This window comes from Saccostrea echinata, unplaced genomic scaffold, assembly GCF_033153115.1.
Source record: "Saccostrea echinata isolate AGI-Se365-2 ecotype Australia unplaced genomic scaffold, CSIRO_AGI_Sech_v1 ptg000054l, whole genome shotgun sequence".
Lineage (NCBI taxonomy): Eukaryota > Metazoa > Mollusca > Bivalvia > Ostreida > Ostreidae > Saccostrea > Saccostrea echinata.
Genome location: NW_026889803.1, coordinates 178,673 through 198,172, shown reverse-complemented (window position 1 = coordinate 198,172; position 19,500 = coordinate 178,673).

Genomic DNA, 19,500 nt, shown 5'->3' with positions numbered 1-19,500 from the left:
TAAAGCCCTAGCATCAACCGTTCAATGTTATGGACACGGTTAAAGTTTTTCAAAAGTAGGTCAAACTTCAAGGTCAAGCTCAATAGGTCAAAATTGTTGCTATCCAAAGGAAGGTCTTGTCACATTGCATGCACTGTGAAATATGAAGGCTCTAGTACTAACTGTTCAAAAGTTATGTCCAAGATTAAAGTTTTTTAGAAGTGGTTCAAACTCAAAGGTCAAGGTCAAAAATATTTATATCCATGAAAAGGTCTTATCACAAAAAAATACACATGTGAAGCACAGGCACAGGCACTTGATTCGGTAATAATTTTTTCAACCCTTATCATAATAATAACACAAGGTATCCAGCTCCGAATTACATGGAGTATCCCCCCCTCCCCTGAATTGCACCTATTTACACTTTCAGAGGAAATGCTCTAGCAAACTGCATGTTTATTACCATTGTCTTCTGTGATAATTTATCTACACAACCATATATGGCATGCTTGTCTTTATTTTCTTTTATCTCCGTAAACAGCCTCAAAACTCTGCTCGCCCAGTGGAAAAGTCGAATTCACCATGAAATGGTATGTGCTACATGTAATCCCGGGCAGAGATTTTGATTGACTAAAAATCTGTTTCTAAAATTATATCGTAGTGTTTTTATGGAAAATGAGACGTAAACAAATTTTATTTACTGCAATATTTAAACACTGGAATTGAATTTTAAAACCCACTCATTTTTTTTTATATAATGTTGCTCTCTGCCCGGGATTAGCACAAAATCTTCGATTACGGGGGCATAAAAATTTGAAGGTACATGTATTTTTAAGTGACTTGGCTTCTACCCTCAAAAACTAAAAGTGATTTTGTGTAACCAGAGTCTTTGTAACGAGTTGTCTTTTGCCTTTCGGTTACAAGTTGATGTATTGAATTGTGTCGAGATCCAGAACTTCCAGATTGATACAATTAGTTATGAAAACTTTTTTCATCTGCACCCCATATTTTAAATTTTTATCTTCAATGGACCTGAAATAGATCGAGAGCTTCTTAACTGATACACTAAGTAGCTTATGAAAGTTCTTTCACCTGCACCCCGACTTTCAGGTGAACATGTCATTTTTTTCTATATCTCACTAAAAGAAAATTCCTAAGTTATACTAGTTGTTATGAATTATTTTAATCTTAATGCTTCTTTCACTGCGTTCGACTAGGACTTTCAAAACAAACGTGCTTACCGAGTTTGTATCAAAGAATCATATTAAAAACAATTTATCTTCGGTCAATACGATGATTTAGTCACCCTGAGTACATATACGTGTATAGTATTCAGGCCCTTCGTTTTTGGAATATTTGTAATGGATATATGCCGAATACTGTTCTATATGTAAAATTATCAGACTGTTTGAGGCCCGTTAGGGCCGAAAACAGTCTGATAATTTTACATATAGAATTGTATGAGGCATATATCTTACTTAAAACATTGCTATTTAAATGTCCAAAAGTTACCTGGAGAAGTCCGATAATTACACAATAGGAGTTCAGGCATCAATAGTTTTCTACCTGAAACCATCTAATAAGTAGACAAAAGAAAAGAGAAAGTTTTTTTTTCTTTAGACAGTAAAATCAGTGAGTGAACTCTTTTGTTTCATTCATTCCATGGCAGTCGTTTGGCTTAGCAGGAACTATGGACAGCGGTCAGTTGATGAAGGATTTTTTTATGATTCGGAATATTTTTTTTATTAAATGCATTTGACATTGATACAGATACAGTGTTGGATGATATCTTCAAAATGCATTTAAAGTAAAAATGCGGATTTTTATCTAAAATTTTTATTGGATCTTGGGTTTTAAAAGTGCGGTCATTGGCGAACAAACCTCGTTAAATGAAGAGATTCGCAGACTGGTTCTTTATCAGAAATGGATTTAAATTGCCTTATTCTCAGTGCTGTATCGAAAATGCTTTGCATAAAACCGAATGGAAAGTGTTACTTTTGAGGAAGGTTAAAACTCCAGTTTCTTCTTGGATTTGCTATTTTTAACAACTTAATTTCCTCGCGTTTGCTTTCCCTGACTTTTTTCTTCCTAACCTTTTTTTTTTTTTTGGTTTCTGGACAAATTAAACCTTGATTTCACTCTAGTTGTTGTTTTTTAACTACTGTCTGATTTTGTTATCATTGCCGTCCGATAATATATTATTGGACTGCTAATTATTATTATCGGACGGCTACAGGTAACGTTTTAGACTGCAAGAACAAAGGCATGACGTCACAGCAATGTTTTAATGTATTATTATACCTCTGTGAATTTTCTTCTATATAAAAATATGACGAATAAACATGCCATTTTTTCCAAATAGCCCCTATCGTGGAATAGTTTTTGTGCTATTTGCCCATTGTGAAATAGTCATTAAACTATTCACCGGCAGCATTCTGTTTCCCTCGCTTTTCATCTCGAAACTCTTCTGGTTTTATCCAGATTGTGACGTAACACAAGTAAAGACTGCTTCGGTATTAACAATAATAAAACACCTATTTACTGACTATTCGGACAATAGCAAGTTTATCGTCCCCCTCGACAGCAATTATTTCCGTCGGCTGCGCCTCGGGAAATAGTTACTGTCTTGGGGAACGATAAACTTGCTATTGTCCTCATAGCCCGTAAATAGGTGTATACATGTACTACTTAGGTTCTAATCATTACATTGATCTTAAAACAGCGATAAATGTATAATGTTGAGGTGAGGAATGCATGTCTTATTGAGTACATTGGTAGTACAACTTTTTGTTAAATTTACTGAGTTTTTGGGCTATTTGATGGAATATTTGAATCTGAAATTATTCTCTCACCTTCTACTTGTGGACAGAACCCCCCCCCCCCCATCTCTCAATATACACGCTGGGGTCAGGATTTTTATCCCTCGCAACGGAGTTGGTGGGGATATAGTAAAGCAATCGTGTGTGTTCGTTTGTGAGTGAGTTAGCGCTCTGCAAAACGGAAGTGACGTTATTTGCATCGGGATCGAAATGCTCTTTGCGAGGGGATGCTCCGCCCTACGGTGCCCTTGTTTTTTATTTGTTTTGTTTCATAAACTATTCTTTTAGTACTCATAAAATGTACATTATCGTACATAGGGCAACGAGATTTTCAGTGTTTCCAAAGTGCGTACTTATGTATGTTTCAAAATAATTTTTGTCTGGAAATTTTTTTTAGTGCCTAAAACTTTAGTTCAATTTTGGCGCAATTTAGATGAGGATCTTACCATTACGAATAGAGACTGATATAAATCACGGCGAACCTGTTCAAAATTGAATTTACTCAAGACGAAATTCAATTTTTACTGCACTGTCCTATGTATTCTGAATATCGGTCAAAACTTTTTAAAAACACTGGTTGTAACCAAATGCTAGCAGATATGGATGCAATGCGTATGCTTATTTCAAATTACCATCAACAGTTTGCAAAATATTTGTATTCCTCTTTTACAATCACTTATTTTCAGAAAATGAGAATAATAATTGTACTTAAATGGCATACGATTTTCCAATAGCTTCTAACAGACACTGCTTATCTTAGCACACAGGTTTATACTTAAAGAATTTAAATATTTCAATATTATGTATATTTTCATATTCTTTTTTGTTAACCTCTTAACGTAGTGCTCTTTTCTTTATGTATCAATGTGGCATATAGGCCCGATGGGCTGGCTGATTTATGTATTTATAAGCTGTATTTAAACATAACATATACACATGTCTCTATGTGTGTAAATAAATAAATTACTATCTTACTATACGATATAAAAAAAATCCAAACAATAATGGAAAATAAACACCTTATAAAGGAATTATACTCGTGGTATTAAAAAAGTGAAGTAGTCGTTGTTTACATTAAACCCTTTTGGATATCAGGCGTAAAAATCATGTTTACCTACTTCTGTCACCAAATCTTGTTTTGGTAGATATTTTAAACCTAAATCTTGTTTTGGTAGATATGTTTTTGTTTTAGTAGATATTTTAAACCCAAATCTTGTTTTAGTAGATATTTTCTTTTAAAATCGTGATTTAAGTCCCTGTATTTCTCTATAATTCCACTATTTATCATCAAAGGCGAAAAATGTTACAAAATTTTGGAAATGTCAAAGCTTCGAAAGTAATGTGAATACGACAGAGATACATGTTATGGTTTAATTACTGGTGAGTTCCGATGTGTTAATGAAACAAGGGAAAATCCAGAGGTCTACAAAAAGTTCGCTGAATTTCGATGAAGAAGCCGAAAATGATTCACTAATATTTCATTTTTCTGCAGGTTTTCGACACAGGCACTTGGGGTATGGACCCCCCTCCTCCTTTCCATTTTTTTTCTTCTTTTTAAGTCTGGGGTCGAGTAACCTTTTTCCTATTTTTGTATTCTAATATGCACTACATGTTATCGATAAAGTAACCGTATTGTCTCTATAAGCTGTTTTTAAATATATTGTTTTCGACTGAAACATAAAAAGAGAGAAGGCTTGCAACTCTTTTCTCATCGTCTGCCTCACCTTTCTTGAACTTCGCGTGATTATTTATCTAAAACATAAGAAAACATGGAATATGCATACGTCAATAAATTTGTTACACATTCTTCTTCCTTTTCATATTTCTATTTAATTTTTATGTGCTCCCGATTTGTAAATATTTTGATTAAATCACCCGCATCTAAGGTAAATTTTGTTGGTGTGCACCAGCTGGGCATTTTTTTTTTTTGGTCTACCCCGTTCACTACTTAATTTTTTATAATCTTCTCCCTTTGGATTTACAGCTAAAACTGAAAGATCTAGAATCATCGTCAGTAGAGCTGACACCACGGAAATTACTTGCAACAAGCGATTTATCCCCCAAATAAAGCGTTGATCAATTATAGAGCAAGTCAAATAGACACAAATTTGGACGTGTCAGTATGTATGGTATTCTTGGCAAAACATATTTTTTTTATTTGATTGTAAACTAGATACATGTATATATACGTATTTTTGACAAAAAAGTCAGACCAATACTTTTATATGGGATTTCAAAAATTAGAACATGACACTAATAACATAACTATTGTTAAGAGTTCAAAAAATTGTGTGAGAGGGTGCGTGTGTGTGTGTGTGGGGGGGGGGGGGGGGGCAAGGCCTATTATGATTGAAAAGATTCATTAATACGTACACAACAATATCAAGATTACTGGACTAATTGAAAACCATGATTATTATGCATGATCACACGTGTATCATAACAGATAATTAAAAAGGGAGGGGGAACGGGGGGTGGGGGGTGGGGGGGTTAAGGGTTACATTGTCTACATGTAAATCAAGACGTTTTTCTTGTTTAAAGTTTCATAATTAGTGTAAATCATTTGTTCCTTTTAAGATACATGTATCTGTATCATAACGCGAAAGATGTATGAAAAAAAAATGAGTATAGCGAAGATATGACAAACTTAATTGTACTGTAAAGCAAGAAAAGACTGCAAAGTATAAGTACCGTAAAAACAAAGGTTTTATGTTATCGTGCATGTCAAGGTCATACAACTTTTATTTTTAGCGAGAACTTGTAAACAACATTGAATTGGAGCAAGCAAAGGTGAGAAATATGTTTTAATGATCCTTTTGATGAATGTATCCAATTCTTGGTGTACCGACATTCATTTTTTGGTACTTCAGATCATGGTAACTTCTTCAACTTTTCTGCGCACGCGTACAATAATTAGAAGGAGGGCCAGACAAACATTATTTTTACTCCATAAAAGTAGATTATTTTAGGTTTGGAAACCAGTAATTTTCTGAAACCTAATACTTTCGGGAAATGAACAAAATTTGCACGGATTATGCCAAAATTCTATTTTTGTTAAATTTTACGTTTATGCGCCACGGTCTCATTTCAAGTGCATTTTTTTATCAATGGTTCAACCCGACTGAATATACATTTAAAAGATTTATTGCATATATTTAATGTTTTTAAGACTTTGCGAAGATAAGTTTTCATTTATACCGACATAAGATGCAATATCTATCTGCTGTACACAACCAAGACTTAGATACATGTATGCAGCCACATTGTAACTTTAACCTGCGACAAAACTTCTATGAAACTCCAGTAGTGGGGAAGGAATAGAGGGAAAAAAACAAAAACAAGACATTGCCCAGGTATATATATATGATTTATTCTTAAAAAAATACAATATTATAAATTTATCCTCAGTGTGCACTGATTTATATGCCTTTTTGTACCATCCTTGATCTTTCTGCATCTGCTTTGATCCATTATCAGAGAAATGGATACTTTTGTAAATGAAGCTCATTTAAATCAAATATCAAATTTGTCCGAAGGAATGCATGTTATTTGTCTGAAAGAAAGCTAATTTGTCCTAAAACTATTTCAATTCGTCCTATCAAAAATATCTTATTTATTCGAAGGAATATCTAGTAGTTTTTTCCGATAACTTATTCGTCAGAAAGAAAAACAATTGTCCGAAAAAAATCCAATTTGTCCGAACAGGTACTAAATATCTAATTAGTCTCAACTTTTTTTATATGGCCCTAGGGGGTTAGCCCATCCATGGCCTCTAGCCAAAATAAGTCAAATTATATATCAATTCAGGCATAGCTTTTTTGTTCGTATCAATTGTCCTTAAGGGTATGTCCTCATCCTAACCTAGGGTTATTTGGACAAGGTCAATGACACTGGTTTGAGAAGTATAAAATTCTTGAACAGCTGTTGAAATATCGATAATTTTGATATAGAAAACATTTGAAGATAATACTAATCAAAGATCTAGAGGCGCAATGGTCATTTGGAAATAGACAAGATCACTAGTTTTGATGTGTAAAATTGTTGTCACATAACTTTATAATGAGATATGAAACTTGCAAAGGTAATATTGTCTTAAAGGTTAATAATGATCATATGATGTGACATGACCCTGATCAAAACTCATTACGACAAGGTCAAGTCACACAGATCAGAGAAGCATCAGAAATGAAAAACTCTAAACTACAAAAACTTTTCTTTTAATGGAAGACCAACATAAAGTCATGGTCACGTAACTGGGGAGTTAAATGTTTATTTTGATGTGGACTGAGGATAATTTTTTGTATTTAATACGACTAGACAACATTCGATCATCTTGTTTTTACATTTCACAAGACTAAGGCCATGGGAATCATAAGTGGAGGTAAAATTTTTGACAAGATTTAATTTTTTTTAAAAGGTAATTTAGGATAAACCTTATTGTGATTGCTTCATCTCGACTTTTGCAATATATGACTGTGGCATCAAACATGAAAATGAGACATGCCGTGTACTGATCAGCACATTCTCTTATTTAGAATATTATGAAATTGCTGTTTATCCGATTTTTTAAAAAAGATATGTTAGGGGAAAAAAATCAAATTTTATATTAAATTAAAACATATCAGTAAGTAAGGAGATACGTATAAATCTTGTTAATCAACGGCCTAATCAAAATTAGACATCTAATCGAGGTAGATACATGTATTCGACTGTGTCAAATTTCGTTGAACATAGTGCGGAGAAAAACCTAAACTGTTCAAAATGACCGGGTGTTTAAATTTGGTCTTGACTTTCAAAAAAAAAAGTTACTAGTAATCCCAGTTCAAAAATTCAATGTTCAACCCGGATCATATTTTTTCTCTTTACATTGTTAATATGTTGACGGTGCGACCGTTGGGGCGAGCGCATTGTTCACTTCATTTTAAGATCCGCCTCTTCAAACCGCACGAGACATTTGGAACGTCTACACTGTGACGTCACATGACGTATGTTAGCTGCATTTCCATAAACAAAGTTTAAAAAGTGCACATATTTTAACAAAGAACGTTTAATCTACTATCTGCATGCAATATCCATTAAATTAAGGTGAGTTTATTTTTTGTGAATTTTAAGTTGTTGTTACCGCGTGAATGAAGTTAGCAGCGAGAACAAGAAGTGATGCATTGTGGGTCAGAATTACTGCGGAAAAAAATTCTATTGAACAAGCTTATCTTTTAAAAAGATAGGTGAGCTAGCGCTTTAGCTATCATAAACCACAGAATGAGGTATCTAAATTATTGGATTAATTTGCTGAATCGATTAAGGGGACGACTATTTGATTCTGAGGAGGGGGGGGTCTGGCAAAATTTTTCGAGTAAGATTATTTATGTTCATGCCAGTCAAGGACAGATTATTTATTTTCAAGATGATCAAGGTCAGATTATTTATAGTTTTAAAAATTATAACTGATCTGTACAGTTTTGGCAGTCACTGTTGCCTTTTGTACATTTATTTAAGATTAGATAACAAAACACGAAACTTCAGATCATATGTATTTTCAGATTAAAAAACGAAATTGACATGGTACATTTATCTACAGTAGTATTCCCAGAATGCCCTACCGTGAAGTCGAGCATACGTATTCCAGTAAAAAAGGCTAACGTAGTTGCTAGCGCTCGAGAGCGCTATAGCAATAACAATCGGATCATTACTCGGGCTTTTCCGTCAAAAAAGGAAAAATGAAAAATTAAAGAATTATAATATATCAGTGCTAATGCATTGTATCAATCGCTTCTCGTGTCTGTCCGACATACTCTGAAAGATTTATTGGTTTTTTTCTGAGCTTGCCGGAACTATCTAGGAAGGTACATGTAGTATACATCTACATGGTTAGCTGTAAGGAAAGCTAGATTTTACCAGTTGATCTCTACAATCTTGGAATTATATGACCTAAATTTTTCTTGTACTTTTAATCTTAGGTTAGACAATAAATTTAGAAATTCAGAATTCGGATCATATCTATTTTTTATGATAAAACGAAATTCTCATCGTACAGTCTATCTTATTATTCCCAGAATGCCCGACCGTGAAGCCGAGCATGCGTATTCCAGAAATATAGACTAACGTAGTTGCTAGCGCCCCGAGAGCGCTAGCAATGAATGTGCAGTAGTCCGAATTTTCTCTTCGCCTAGGCGTTGTCGTTAGAGCTCGCAGTGACGAGCGGCGCTTTGCGCCGCTCGCTGCGCTCGCTATAATTTAAAGAAGGAACTCGAGGTACTCAATTTTTAAATGAATACTTTTGTTCTTTAACACAATTAAAAGATTGCAAGGAACCGAATTTCATTTTTTTTTTTTTTTAAAAATTACAACGTTGAATGATTTCATGTTGTCACACATCGATATCAAACAAATCAAACTGGAATTTTGATTTTTTTTTTCTTTTACGTGTCGCATGCATGTACATTTATAGGTGCATTTTAAAAATGACTTCCTAAGTTGATAAGCTTTTTGGCCAAAATCTGCATTTTATTTTATGTAAACGTACGATATTTTACGTGTGAATATCTCCCAGACTCAGTTAATTTTCTCATTAACTTTTGCAATTTTGTACAAGTTACCACTTATGTTAAGTAACTTTCTTTGACTTTGTATTTTGTACAATAATGAATCTACAATCGGAGGAAATAAAGAAAGAATGAATATACAGAGTGAGTCAAGAGGCCTGTTCAACAGAGCGAGCGCTCGCAAACATTTCTGTTGAAGGGATAAGGAATTTTGGCGAGCGCTTGCGAACGTTCGCTCTGTTGAACAGGCCTCAGGTACGGATCAATTGCATCTTTAACCACAACAATCACAGGGGTCGGTAACATACTTTGCTTGATATTTCCTTCCTATTTTTATATATCTTCAATAATATGATAGTAAAATCAAGCAAAGTACATTGTATGTTACCGGTCCCAGTGAAAACAATGTTTAGTTCTGGATACAAAAACAAAGAAAAAAAGATATAGCCTCCTTACAGTTACACTTGTTTTGCTTGTGTTGATTCTTACGCATAAAAAGTGCTTCTATTATTTGTTAGTAACGAAAACGCTTAGTCCGATGTTACGAAATACAATCATGCAGGTCGTGGATCACATATCAAAATAAACAGTACTTCCTGACGGTGTTAGGTATGTAAACGTGTGCATTCCACTCTTACAGTGAACCACCAATAGCAAACAGACATTTGCTGTCCAATCTGAGAAATGAGCTGAATCATTATCAAAGAAAAATGGGACTTCCTTAGGGTTGCAGCAAATGTGATATGAACGGTTTGTTTCGTGCTCTAGAGTATGCAATTTCGGGACATGAAGTATGTAAATCTTGGACTTCTCAGTACATTTACAAAGCAGTCAAACTATCTATCCTATATTACGCAGCAAGTTACATAAGGACATTGTGGAAGACGCTTGTGACGAAACTGATCCAAATATTTTTTCTCGACACTCAAGCAACAAGTCGGTAAGTCAGATCAGATAAATTACATTCGTAAAATAAATAGATGAATAAATTTAAAAAAAAACAAACAAACAAACAAATAAGATTTAAGACTGTTCCAAATATGTTTCAAGCCTTACTACATGTACATGTACTTATTTTTCCAACAATGAGATATACAGTGAGTATAAAATACATGTAAGTATGTTTATATGTAAAATCAATTTCCTTTTTGTTATTAACAAGAATATAATTAAATATCTGCATAATTCGAAAAGGTTTAAAGAGGAAACACGATTCTAAAATATTCCCTGGCTACTTTTATGAATTTTAAATAAAACACGAATGCACATGATGTAGACATTGTGAACTGGTATTGTACCTTGGATAACGAGTCAATTAATAAATAAGTGAGATGCTTTGCATGACTTATTTTAAGTAGCATACAATCTGGTTGCTAGCTTAGACCCCTTCACTCTTTCTGCAAAGTTTTTCGGCAGGAAAACTGGTCTGGATTAGTTTTTTTTCGTCTGGAAATGTGGATCTTTTCCTTAGGTGGAAAAGCTCACCTCAGTCTACAGTGTAGAAGTTATGGCAGCACGCATTCCCCTTTCACATTTCTTGCAATCTCAGCAAATCTATCCATATGTATTTTCTTGGTTTCTATCAGTTAACCCGAACCCAGGACAAACAGAACAATATATATTATTAAGACGTAACACCTAAATGTGCATTTAATACGCACCTACATGTTGTTGGTACAGATAGATATATGCAGTGCATATATACTGTATGTTCATGTTTATACGTAGTTATACGGTCTTTTAAATATAATATTAAAATTTGCAAGTGTGTAAGTATAGTGACCTAATAATTTGTATGAAAAACGTCAGTCAACATTCGACTTAACGACAGATTGTGTTTGCAAACGAAGTCATTGTATCGACTATAGAACATGTAGAATTCTTCTTTAAACGGAATTTTTGATATCCTTATATCATCATTACCCTTTTATCAAAAGGCTGTTTTGTTTTAGAAATTTTTCGTACGTAGAATATTTTCTTGCGCTTCGAATCAACTGAGAGACGTGAACTTCATATGCAGGTCATAATCGTATATTGCTACATAAATAAGGGAAGTTTGCGATAGTAAAGTTGGGGTAGGATGAGGCCACAAGGAAAACGATCTTTTGAGTGTCAATACATTGGAAAATGTTAACTGCATGGTTTGACTCATCCAGGCCATAATTTATTTGCAAACAGTGCACATTCATTTTTATAATTATATACATGAACTATATTTTATATATCACAGTCCGTTGTGGTAAGGCGGGGTGACTATAAAGGAACAACGTTTATATGGAATAAATAGAAAAAAAAAGATCTTTGAAAAATCTTTTCAAGAATAAACAAGTTGGACTCAAATTTAATTGTGTCATGAACCCTTCAGGCTAGGCTGCCACTGCGGAATTGAATCATTACATTTCAAAACTGCTTCGAGATATTAAATCACGACATCGTGGCTAAAAATAAATGCTTTATAATGGCGAACATTAATTGAACACAAAGTAATCAAATGTGACATAATCAATTAAAAGACTCCGAAATATTAAAAAACAAAGGACTTAAACATCATTTATTGATCAGCTAACATGTGAAGAACCAGGATCTTTTACTGATCAACCTTACAGTGAGAAACATGCAGTTAACATAAAGTATCAATTGTTTATTTATCTATAATTTTAGAAATAGAGATATTACTCCTCGATGTTTGTTACACAAATATTATATACGTAGAGCTTAGGAAATTCCTAAAGTGGTCTTAATCTTACAGCTACATGTATATGGTAAAAAATGTACCAAATTAAACAATTCAGCAAATAAACAATTAATTATTTAAGTGATTACTTGATACGACGGACTTATTGCTTATAATTGAAGTCACAATTACAGAATCAGTATAAAGTCAAGGTGGCCTGTTTCAGTTTTTCAAGAATTTTTGTTTTTGTTATGCCGGCACGTCCACAAACTACAAATTTCATACAATGTTGCAGGTATAAAAATAAGATATTAATAAACATAATTAAATAAATAAATAGCAAATACGTAGCACGTGTATTTTCAGGAAATTGGCATACGTGTAAATATATACATATTTTTTTATATATTACAACGTTCCTTTGCATTTTGAATGTTTTTTAAGATAGTTCAATCTTAGGTTATGATAAAAAGGAAAGTGTAATATGAAAGTTGTCTTAAATCTTACTCAATGAACACAGTTTCTTTACATGCCTACCATTTCAAACATTCAGATAGGTTGAGACCCTCTTTCATGTCAATGTATTGTACATTTGATCAAATATCTACCATGTGTTTGTAATGAATTGTTACGGATGTTAGAAGAAATGATTATACATCTAGACATTTTCGTTTTATTTAGTATGTACAATTTGCGTTAAAAGTATAGTCACGTTTCAATTAAATTGCTTTAACTTGTGCATCTTTGGTTCATGCAACTATCAGTACTCCTCATTTTAATGTTCAAGACGTTCTTTCAGACCTGATTTCAATAAAATATTTTGTGTGTCCTTTAGTTAAAATAAATATTTGCACCAATTATTAAAAAAAGCAACACCAAATTATAACAAGCACATTAAAAAAAAAAAAAAAGACGAGGAAGCCTTTTATAAAAGCTTTGTTACAGTATTGTTTTCTACAGCTGGGCCTATATAAAAGAAATCCCAAGCCCTCTGTCCCAAAGTTTGAATTATCATACCATGAAAATACATATCAAAAAGTGACATCGTTTCAATGTTAAAATTGAAGTTACATAACTTTTTCTTCAAGAAAAAATTAATGCTTTTCAATCCCGTTCAACCTGTGAGAATATTTAGACTAAATTGCAAAACCCAGAGGATTGCAACATTGTTTCAAAGCTAAGTAAACCGTTTGTATGATCAATTGCAGACCATTTGTCAAGGTTAAATTGCCATAATCGATTAGCGAACAGTTGTCTTCGTTCTATGACCAGCACGGATAGAATGTGATCTGCATCCTTGAGTATTGCAAGATGCTCGCAGTGGGTGGCGGCGGAGAAGCGTTTGATTTGTTGTTAATGACTCTTTAATATGTCATGTTGTTTTATTACAAGACTTTTATAACCTGTAACTAACTTTCATTTTGGCCCATACGTTTTCAAAAAATACTTCTAAACTAAGAAAGAGATCTTTCAGCAAGAACTAAAAACTAGAGTAAAAGCAGTAAGTAATATAAATATACCCTAAACGTTTTCTTATAAAATAATTCAGTATTTTTGTTTGAAGATGGGATTATATATTGCTAAGAATGTGTGCCTTATCTATATAAGTATTATATCTTTATAAAATACGATGTAAAGCTTTGTGTCAAGCAGATTTGAAAAAAAAATCAACAAGCAATAAAACAAATTCAGGAAATTTTTTTATCTGCAACAATAAGTAGATAAGTGAGTTTAATAAACATTGAATGATATAAAATTTCTTTATACCGTCAACCTCTATTTCCTTAAACTGTCGATGAAAAAAAAACTTAAAGTACATAGTATTTAAGCGGAGTGAAATTTATACTCTTACAGATGAATTTTTGTTTTAAATAAGAGAGGGGAGGGGGTTATGTCTTAGGATGGTTTGCGTCAAAAGAGAAAAAAAAATAATACAGACTTTGCACGGAGGAAATTGTGTTTTAGGGTTTTGTTTTTTTTTTACCCACAGTGGAAATCTAACCCGGATCTGTAATGCTATATGCTATATGCTTTAGAGGGTCTATCTACAATTCTGGATCCCCTCAACTTTCAAGGCTGAAACATCAACTACTGTGGCTATCTAAATATACTGTAGAAGGTGTTGATTAGACTTTGTTTCTTCTTCTACAATAATATATTTCTAAACATATTTTGGTTTAAAGGAGGAATGTAAGCAATTCGCCGACTCTTTGAATATTTATCATATAAATCAGTTCGGTCGATTTTATTCGATTTTTTTTTTTTTTTTTTTTTTTTTTTTTTTTTTTTTTTAATTTACATTTCTAAATACTTTTTAACTTACATAAATAATCTCTTAAGATATTCGGAATAAACATCGTTTTCTTTACATTGCAAAGAATTATATATAATGTACATGCATTTCTACATCATGTATCCATCTGAGAAAATAATTACCAGTTAAATAACTTTACAGATTTTCTGCTGAAAAAAATTAATTTAATTAATTGATTTTTAAAAATATATTTTTATTCAAAGTTTTGTTGGTGAAATTTATTCATTGTGTTCTGTAAGTATAATATTTCATTAGAGTCTTTGTTTTTGAAAGTAGATATATTAATTAATATGCAATTTTTAAATAAAAAATAATTTGACTTCACACATTCCGTGGTTATCAAAGGAGCATCCTCAACCCTTTTAAATCATGGCCATCTGTTCAATGAATAATATGCAGATTTGTCATTACTGAAAACAAGCGTGCACGGAAGTGAGTGACCTAGTATCTTATTAATTAATAGGTGTGCTCAGGAGACTGTGTATTATGTATGTTATATATACATGTATATTCATTCTGCATTTTTCCTATAGAATAATTAATTTTATTATTTTTAGGGACATTGTACAGAAGTGATTCCTCTGTATTGGATACACACGAGTACGTAGATGCAGCGTTTTCTGTAATTGCAAAGAAAAAATATGGCAAAAAAGATACAGAAATAATCCTCCACTATATACCAAAGGTTTTGAATGGTGAAATAATTGTGCAAGAACTCTACGATATTAAGACCTGGTTCAGTCCCTGCATGTTTAAGTCAAATATACCTCTATTCAATTTCTCTACACGTTCAAAATGAAGGCGAGGACAATGCATGAGCACTGGAAACCACTTCATTAAAACTTATTAACATCAATTTCAAACGTTATAAGTAATAAATGTTTAAGCTTACAAGAGCTATACATGTATCAAGCTTACTAGAAAAAAAAACTTCTTAGTTAAGATTTTGTCTTACTGGAATTGCCCAAAGAGAGGAATATAATTTCTTACTAAAGATTTTGTCTAACTACATGTATATAGAGCTGTTTTTATCATTCCGGGGCCTACAGATACATTTATGATTTTGTCTCTGAGTCATTAGAACTGTGCATATCTTTCTAGAGCAATATACCTGGAGTAATTTTTTAAAACTTTTTTTATTGTCTTACTAAACGCTGTGCGTAACCTAATAAAGGAATGGTAGTCCAGAGTTTTTTGAGGTTTTTTGTCTAGGGGAATGTAACAGCGTAGTTAAGATTTTGTATTACAAGAACTGTATGTTACTCAGTCATATAAATTATTTGAGAGAAGTATTTCTACGAAGTTAAAATTAAAATTAAATAGTCTCACTAGATTTGTGCATAGCCTTCAAGAAAAATATTACTTTGGAGCTAAGTTTTTTTTTTCTAAGCAGAACTGAACAAAGCCCTCTAGAGGAATATTACTCTGCAGTTCAGATTTTTTCTTATAAGAACTGTACGTAGCCTTCTAGAGGAATATTACTCTATAGATCAAATTTTGTCTTATAAGAACTGTACATAGAATTCTAAAGGAATATTTCTCGTCGTTCAGATTTTGTCTTATTAGAACTGCACATAGCCTCCTAGAGGAATATTAGCCCGTAGTTCAGATTTTGTCTTATTAGAACTGTACAAAGCCTCCGAGAGGAATATTCCTCCATAGTTCAGATTTTGTCTTAATAGATCTGTGCATACTTAGCATCCTAGAGGAATATTACTCCGTACTTCAGATTTTGTCTTATTAGAACTGTACATAGCCTCCTAGAGGAATATTACTACGTAGTTCATATTTTGTCTTATTAGAACTGTACATAGCCTCCTAGAGGAATATTACTCCGTAGTTCAATTTTTTTTATCTTAATAGAACTGTACATACTTAGCCTGCTGGAGGAATATTACCCTGTGGTAAAGACTTCGGCTACGTCCACTTGTGTTGAGTTTTCACCCCCGCATTCTGGATGTCTCTTTAGAACTACACAAATTCTCTCAGATGAATATTACTCTGTAGTTAATATTTTGTTTTATCGGAATTCCGTAGATAAGATTTTTTTTATTAGTGTTGTACATAGCCTTCTAGAGGAATATTACTCCGTAGATAAGATTTTTTTTTTTAAGAATTTTACATAGCCTTGTAGAGGAATATTACAGTTAATTTAATATTGCAGTTAATTTTTGGTCTTATTAAAATTGCACAAAGTCTTTTAGAGGAATATTACTCCGTAGATAAGATTTTGTCTTTTTAGAACTGCACACTCTTTCAGTGGAATATTACTCTGTAGTTTATTTTTTGTCTTATCAGAATTGCAGTCCTCTAGTAAAAAAATATTTTTCCGTAGATAAGCCTTTGTCTTCTAAGAGCTGTAAATAGCCTTCTGGAGGAATATTACTCCGTAGATAAGTTTTCGTCGTAGTAGAACTGTACATAGATGAATAATACTCCGTACTTCAGATTTTGTCTTAATAGAACTGCATACTTAGCCTTCTGGAGGAATATTACTCCGTAGATTAGTTTTTGTTGTGGTAGAACTGTACATAGAGGAATATTACTCCGTAGTTCAGATTTTATCGTAATAGAAGTGTGTATATGGATGAATATTACTCCGTAGTTCAGATTTTATCGTAATAGAAGTGTGTATATGGATGAATATTACTCCGTAGTTCAGATTTTGTCTCAATAGAATTGTGCATACTTAGCCTTCTGGAGGAATATTACTCCGTATATTAGTTCTTGTCGTAGTACAACTGTACATAGAGGAATATGTTACTCCGTAGTTCAGATTTTCTCTTATTAGAATTGTACATAGCCTTCTAGAGGAATATTACTCTGTAGTTCAAATTTTCTCTCATTAGAATTCCACAGTCTTCTAGAGGAATATTACAAGAACTGTACATAACCTTCTTACTAGAGCTGTATATAGCATTCTAGAGGAATATTACTCCGTAGTGAATTTTTCATACTTCAGATCTTCTGCAATGGCCTTCTGGAGGAATATTACTCCGAAGGTCAAATTTATGAGAGACTAGAACTGTACATGTGCGTATATTTATAGAGGAATGTTACTCCATAGTTCAGTGTTTTTATTAGAGGAATTTTCTACTTATGAATAAATTTTTGAAAAAGAAGATATTGCCGATTTGTTTCTTCTTATTATTATATCAGAGTCTGTAATGAATCATATATCAAACTCTGAATGAAAACCCGGAAAAGGTACGGTGAAGCACAGTACCTTTTTATTTTGCTGTCCCTTAGAGACTTGACGTCTTATGCCATTATGATGTCATATCTAGGTAGTTCAGAGAAGTTACTACTGCTGGTACAATGTGACATTCTTCGGACAGCCTTATCCTAGCAGCATCCATCATCTCTTTTCGTCCACTATACGTCGACCACCTAAATATTCGCTACTCTTTGGTGTTTGTTTTTGGCAGTTTAATGGACGTGGCCTCAGAATGCAGGTTGATCCACTCTCACCGTCACAGTTTAGAGTTTGGTAGGACTGGCTGTCGAGACTTGGTTTGGTGACCAGCTGCAGGGCATGATCTGTTGAATTCAGCCTGACAAATGATCTTCGACCAGAATGTTGCTGTATATCGGTCTTGAAGCCATGGCAATTTTCTTGATGAAATCCTCCTTGCCTTGGGAGCTTCCTCTTGCAGAGTTGCTTCCCTTTGTTCCACGGAGCCATATTTTCCTTAAACGTTGGTGAGTAGAGAAATACTTATTCTCGCAAATTCAGGCAATGATGCCTTGATTTCTCTTAGTTCAACTATATTTATAGTGCTTAATGTTTGGTTAACCTTAGGATGGCATCTTGTATGTGTCCATGACATTTTTAATGTGACCAGGGATAATCCAGCATGACCAGTAAGTGTCACTTCCTGATATTGGCTGCTGTGGTCATGTTTGCTTATCTGCTCACAACAAAGGGATTAATCTATATTTACTACCTTTTACTGTTATTTTTTACAGCCAATATAATGTAGAATTTTTTTTTAGTATTTTTTGTTATGTAAATTTCTATTGATTAATATTTTATATAAGACAATTTTTAAGAAATTTCACTATATTTGGGGGTAATTTTCAAAAAAATCTTAAGAATATTTATCTACATAATTGATCAAAGTTGTCAGAATTAAGGACATACGCAATGTACCTTTCCTACTGATAATTTTTCAAGATATTTTTAATTAAAGATTATAGTGCCATCAAATGTTCGTAGACAAAAAATCAGCATGCATTACCAGGGGTTTTGAAAAGATATCAATTAATGAAAATTCTTGTATAATTCAAAGAAAAATGCACAAATATTACTGAACATATATTCTAGATATTTTGTTTATCCAAAGTTGTTTTAGAAGAAGTGTACAACAGCATATATAGACATAAAAATGTAGCACACAGTTCCTTTAAGTATTGGAACTCTTCAACTCCAGGGGAAAAGACAATAAAGTACAAACTACGTTGCGTATGTCCTTAAGTAGAGGGGATATTCATACAATAAATAAAAAGAATTGGTAAGAAATTTATTGCAGCATATATGATGTGTGAGTATTTCAAAGTTATGCATTGTGTGTCTGATGCTCATTTCATCCTCTGTTTTCAGGAGATCCAGCGCATCACTTCAAAGGGCCATAACTCTGCTGCTCAGATGACAAATCCAATGAGACTTCATAGGGATGTGTAGTATGGCTGTAGAAGTGTCCGTGCCAATTTCATGAAAATCAAAGAAGGTTAGTGTCTTTATTAGGTTACAGGCTACTAATTTTAACCCATTTTTATTGACCACGCAAGTAGTGCCAGTTTAAATATAGAGGTTTTTCTTAAAAATTCTTGGGGATGTATATGGGGTGGAATGGGGGTAATTTTAGGGCATAGATGGAAAGGAGAGGGTTTGAATAAAATTGTAAAATTTAGAATGAGAATTTTTGCTATTAAGTGCGTAGTAGGAAGGGTGTTAAGAGGCCTTTGTTTACCTGTTTCTCAAAGGGAAATGGAAATATGCAGGGTAGGGGTTACTTGTGGTGCCATAGCAAGGCTTGTAGACTACGGATTTTTCTGAGATTTTGAAATATTTTTGGCCTTGAACTGTTCTAGCTCTGTGCCAAATTTCAGGTGAGTTGAGGTGGTGAATTTTTTAAAATTAATTTTTATATCATAAAGGAATGTATAGCA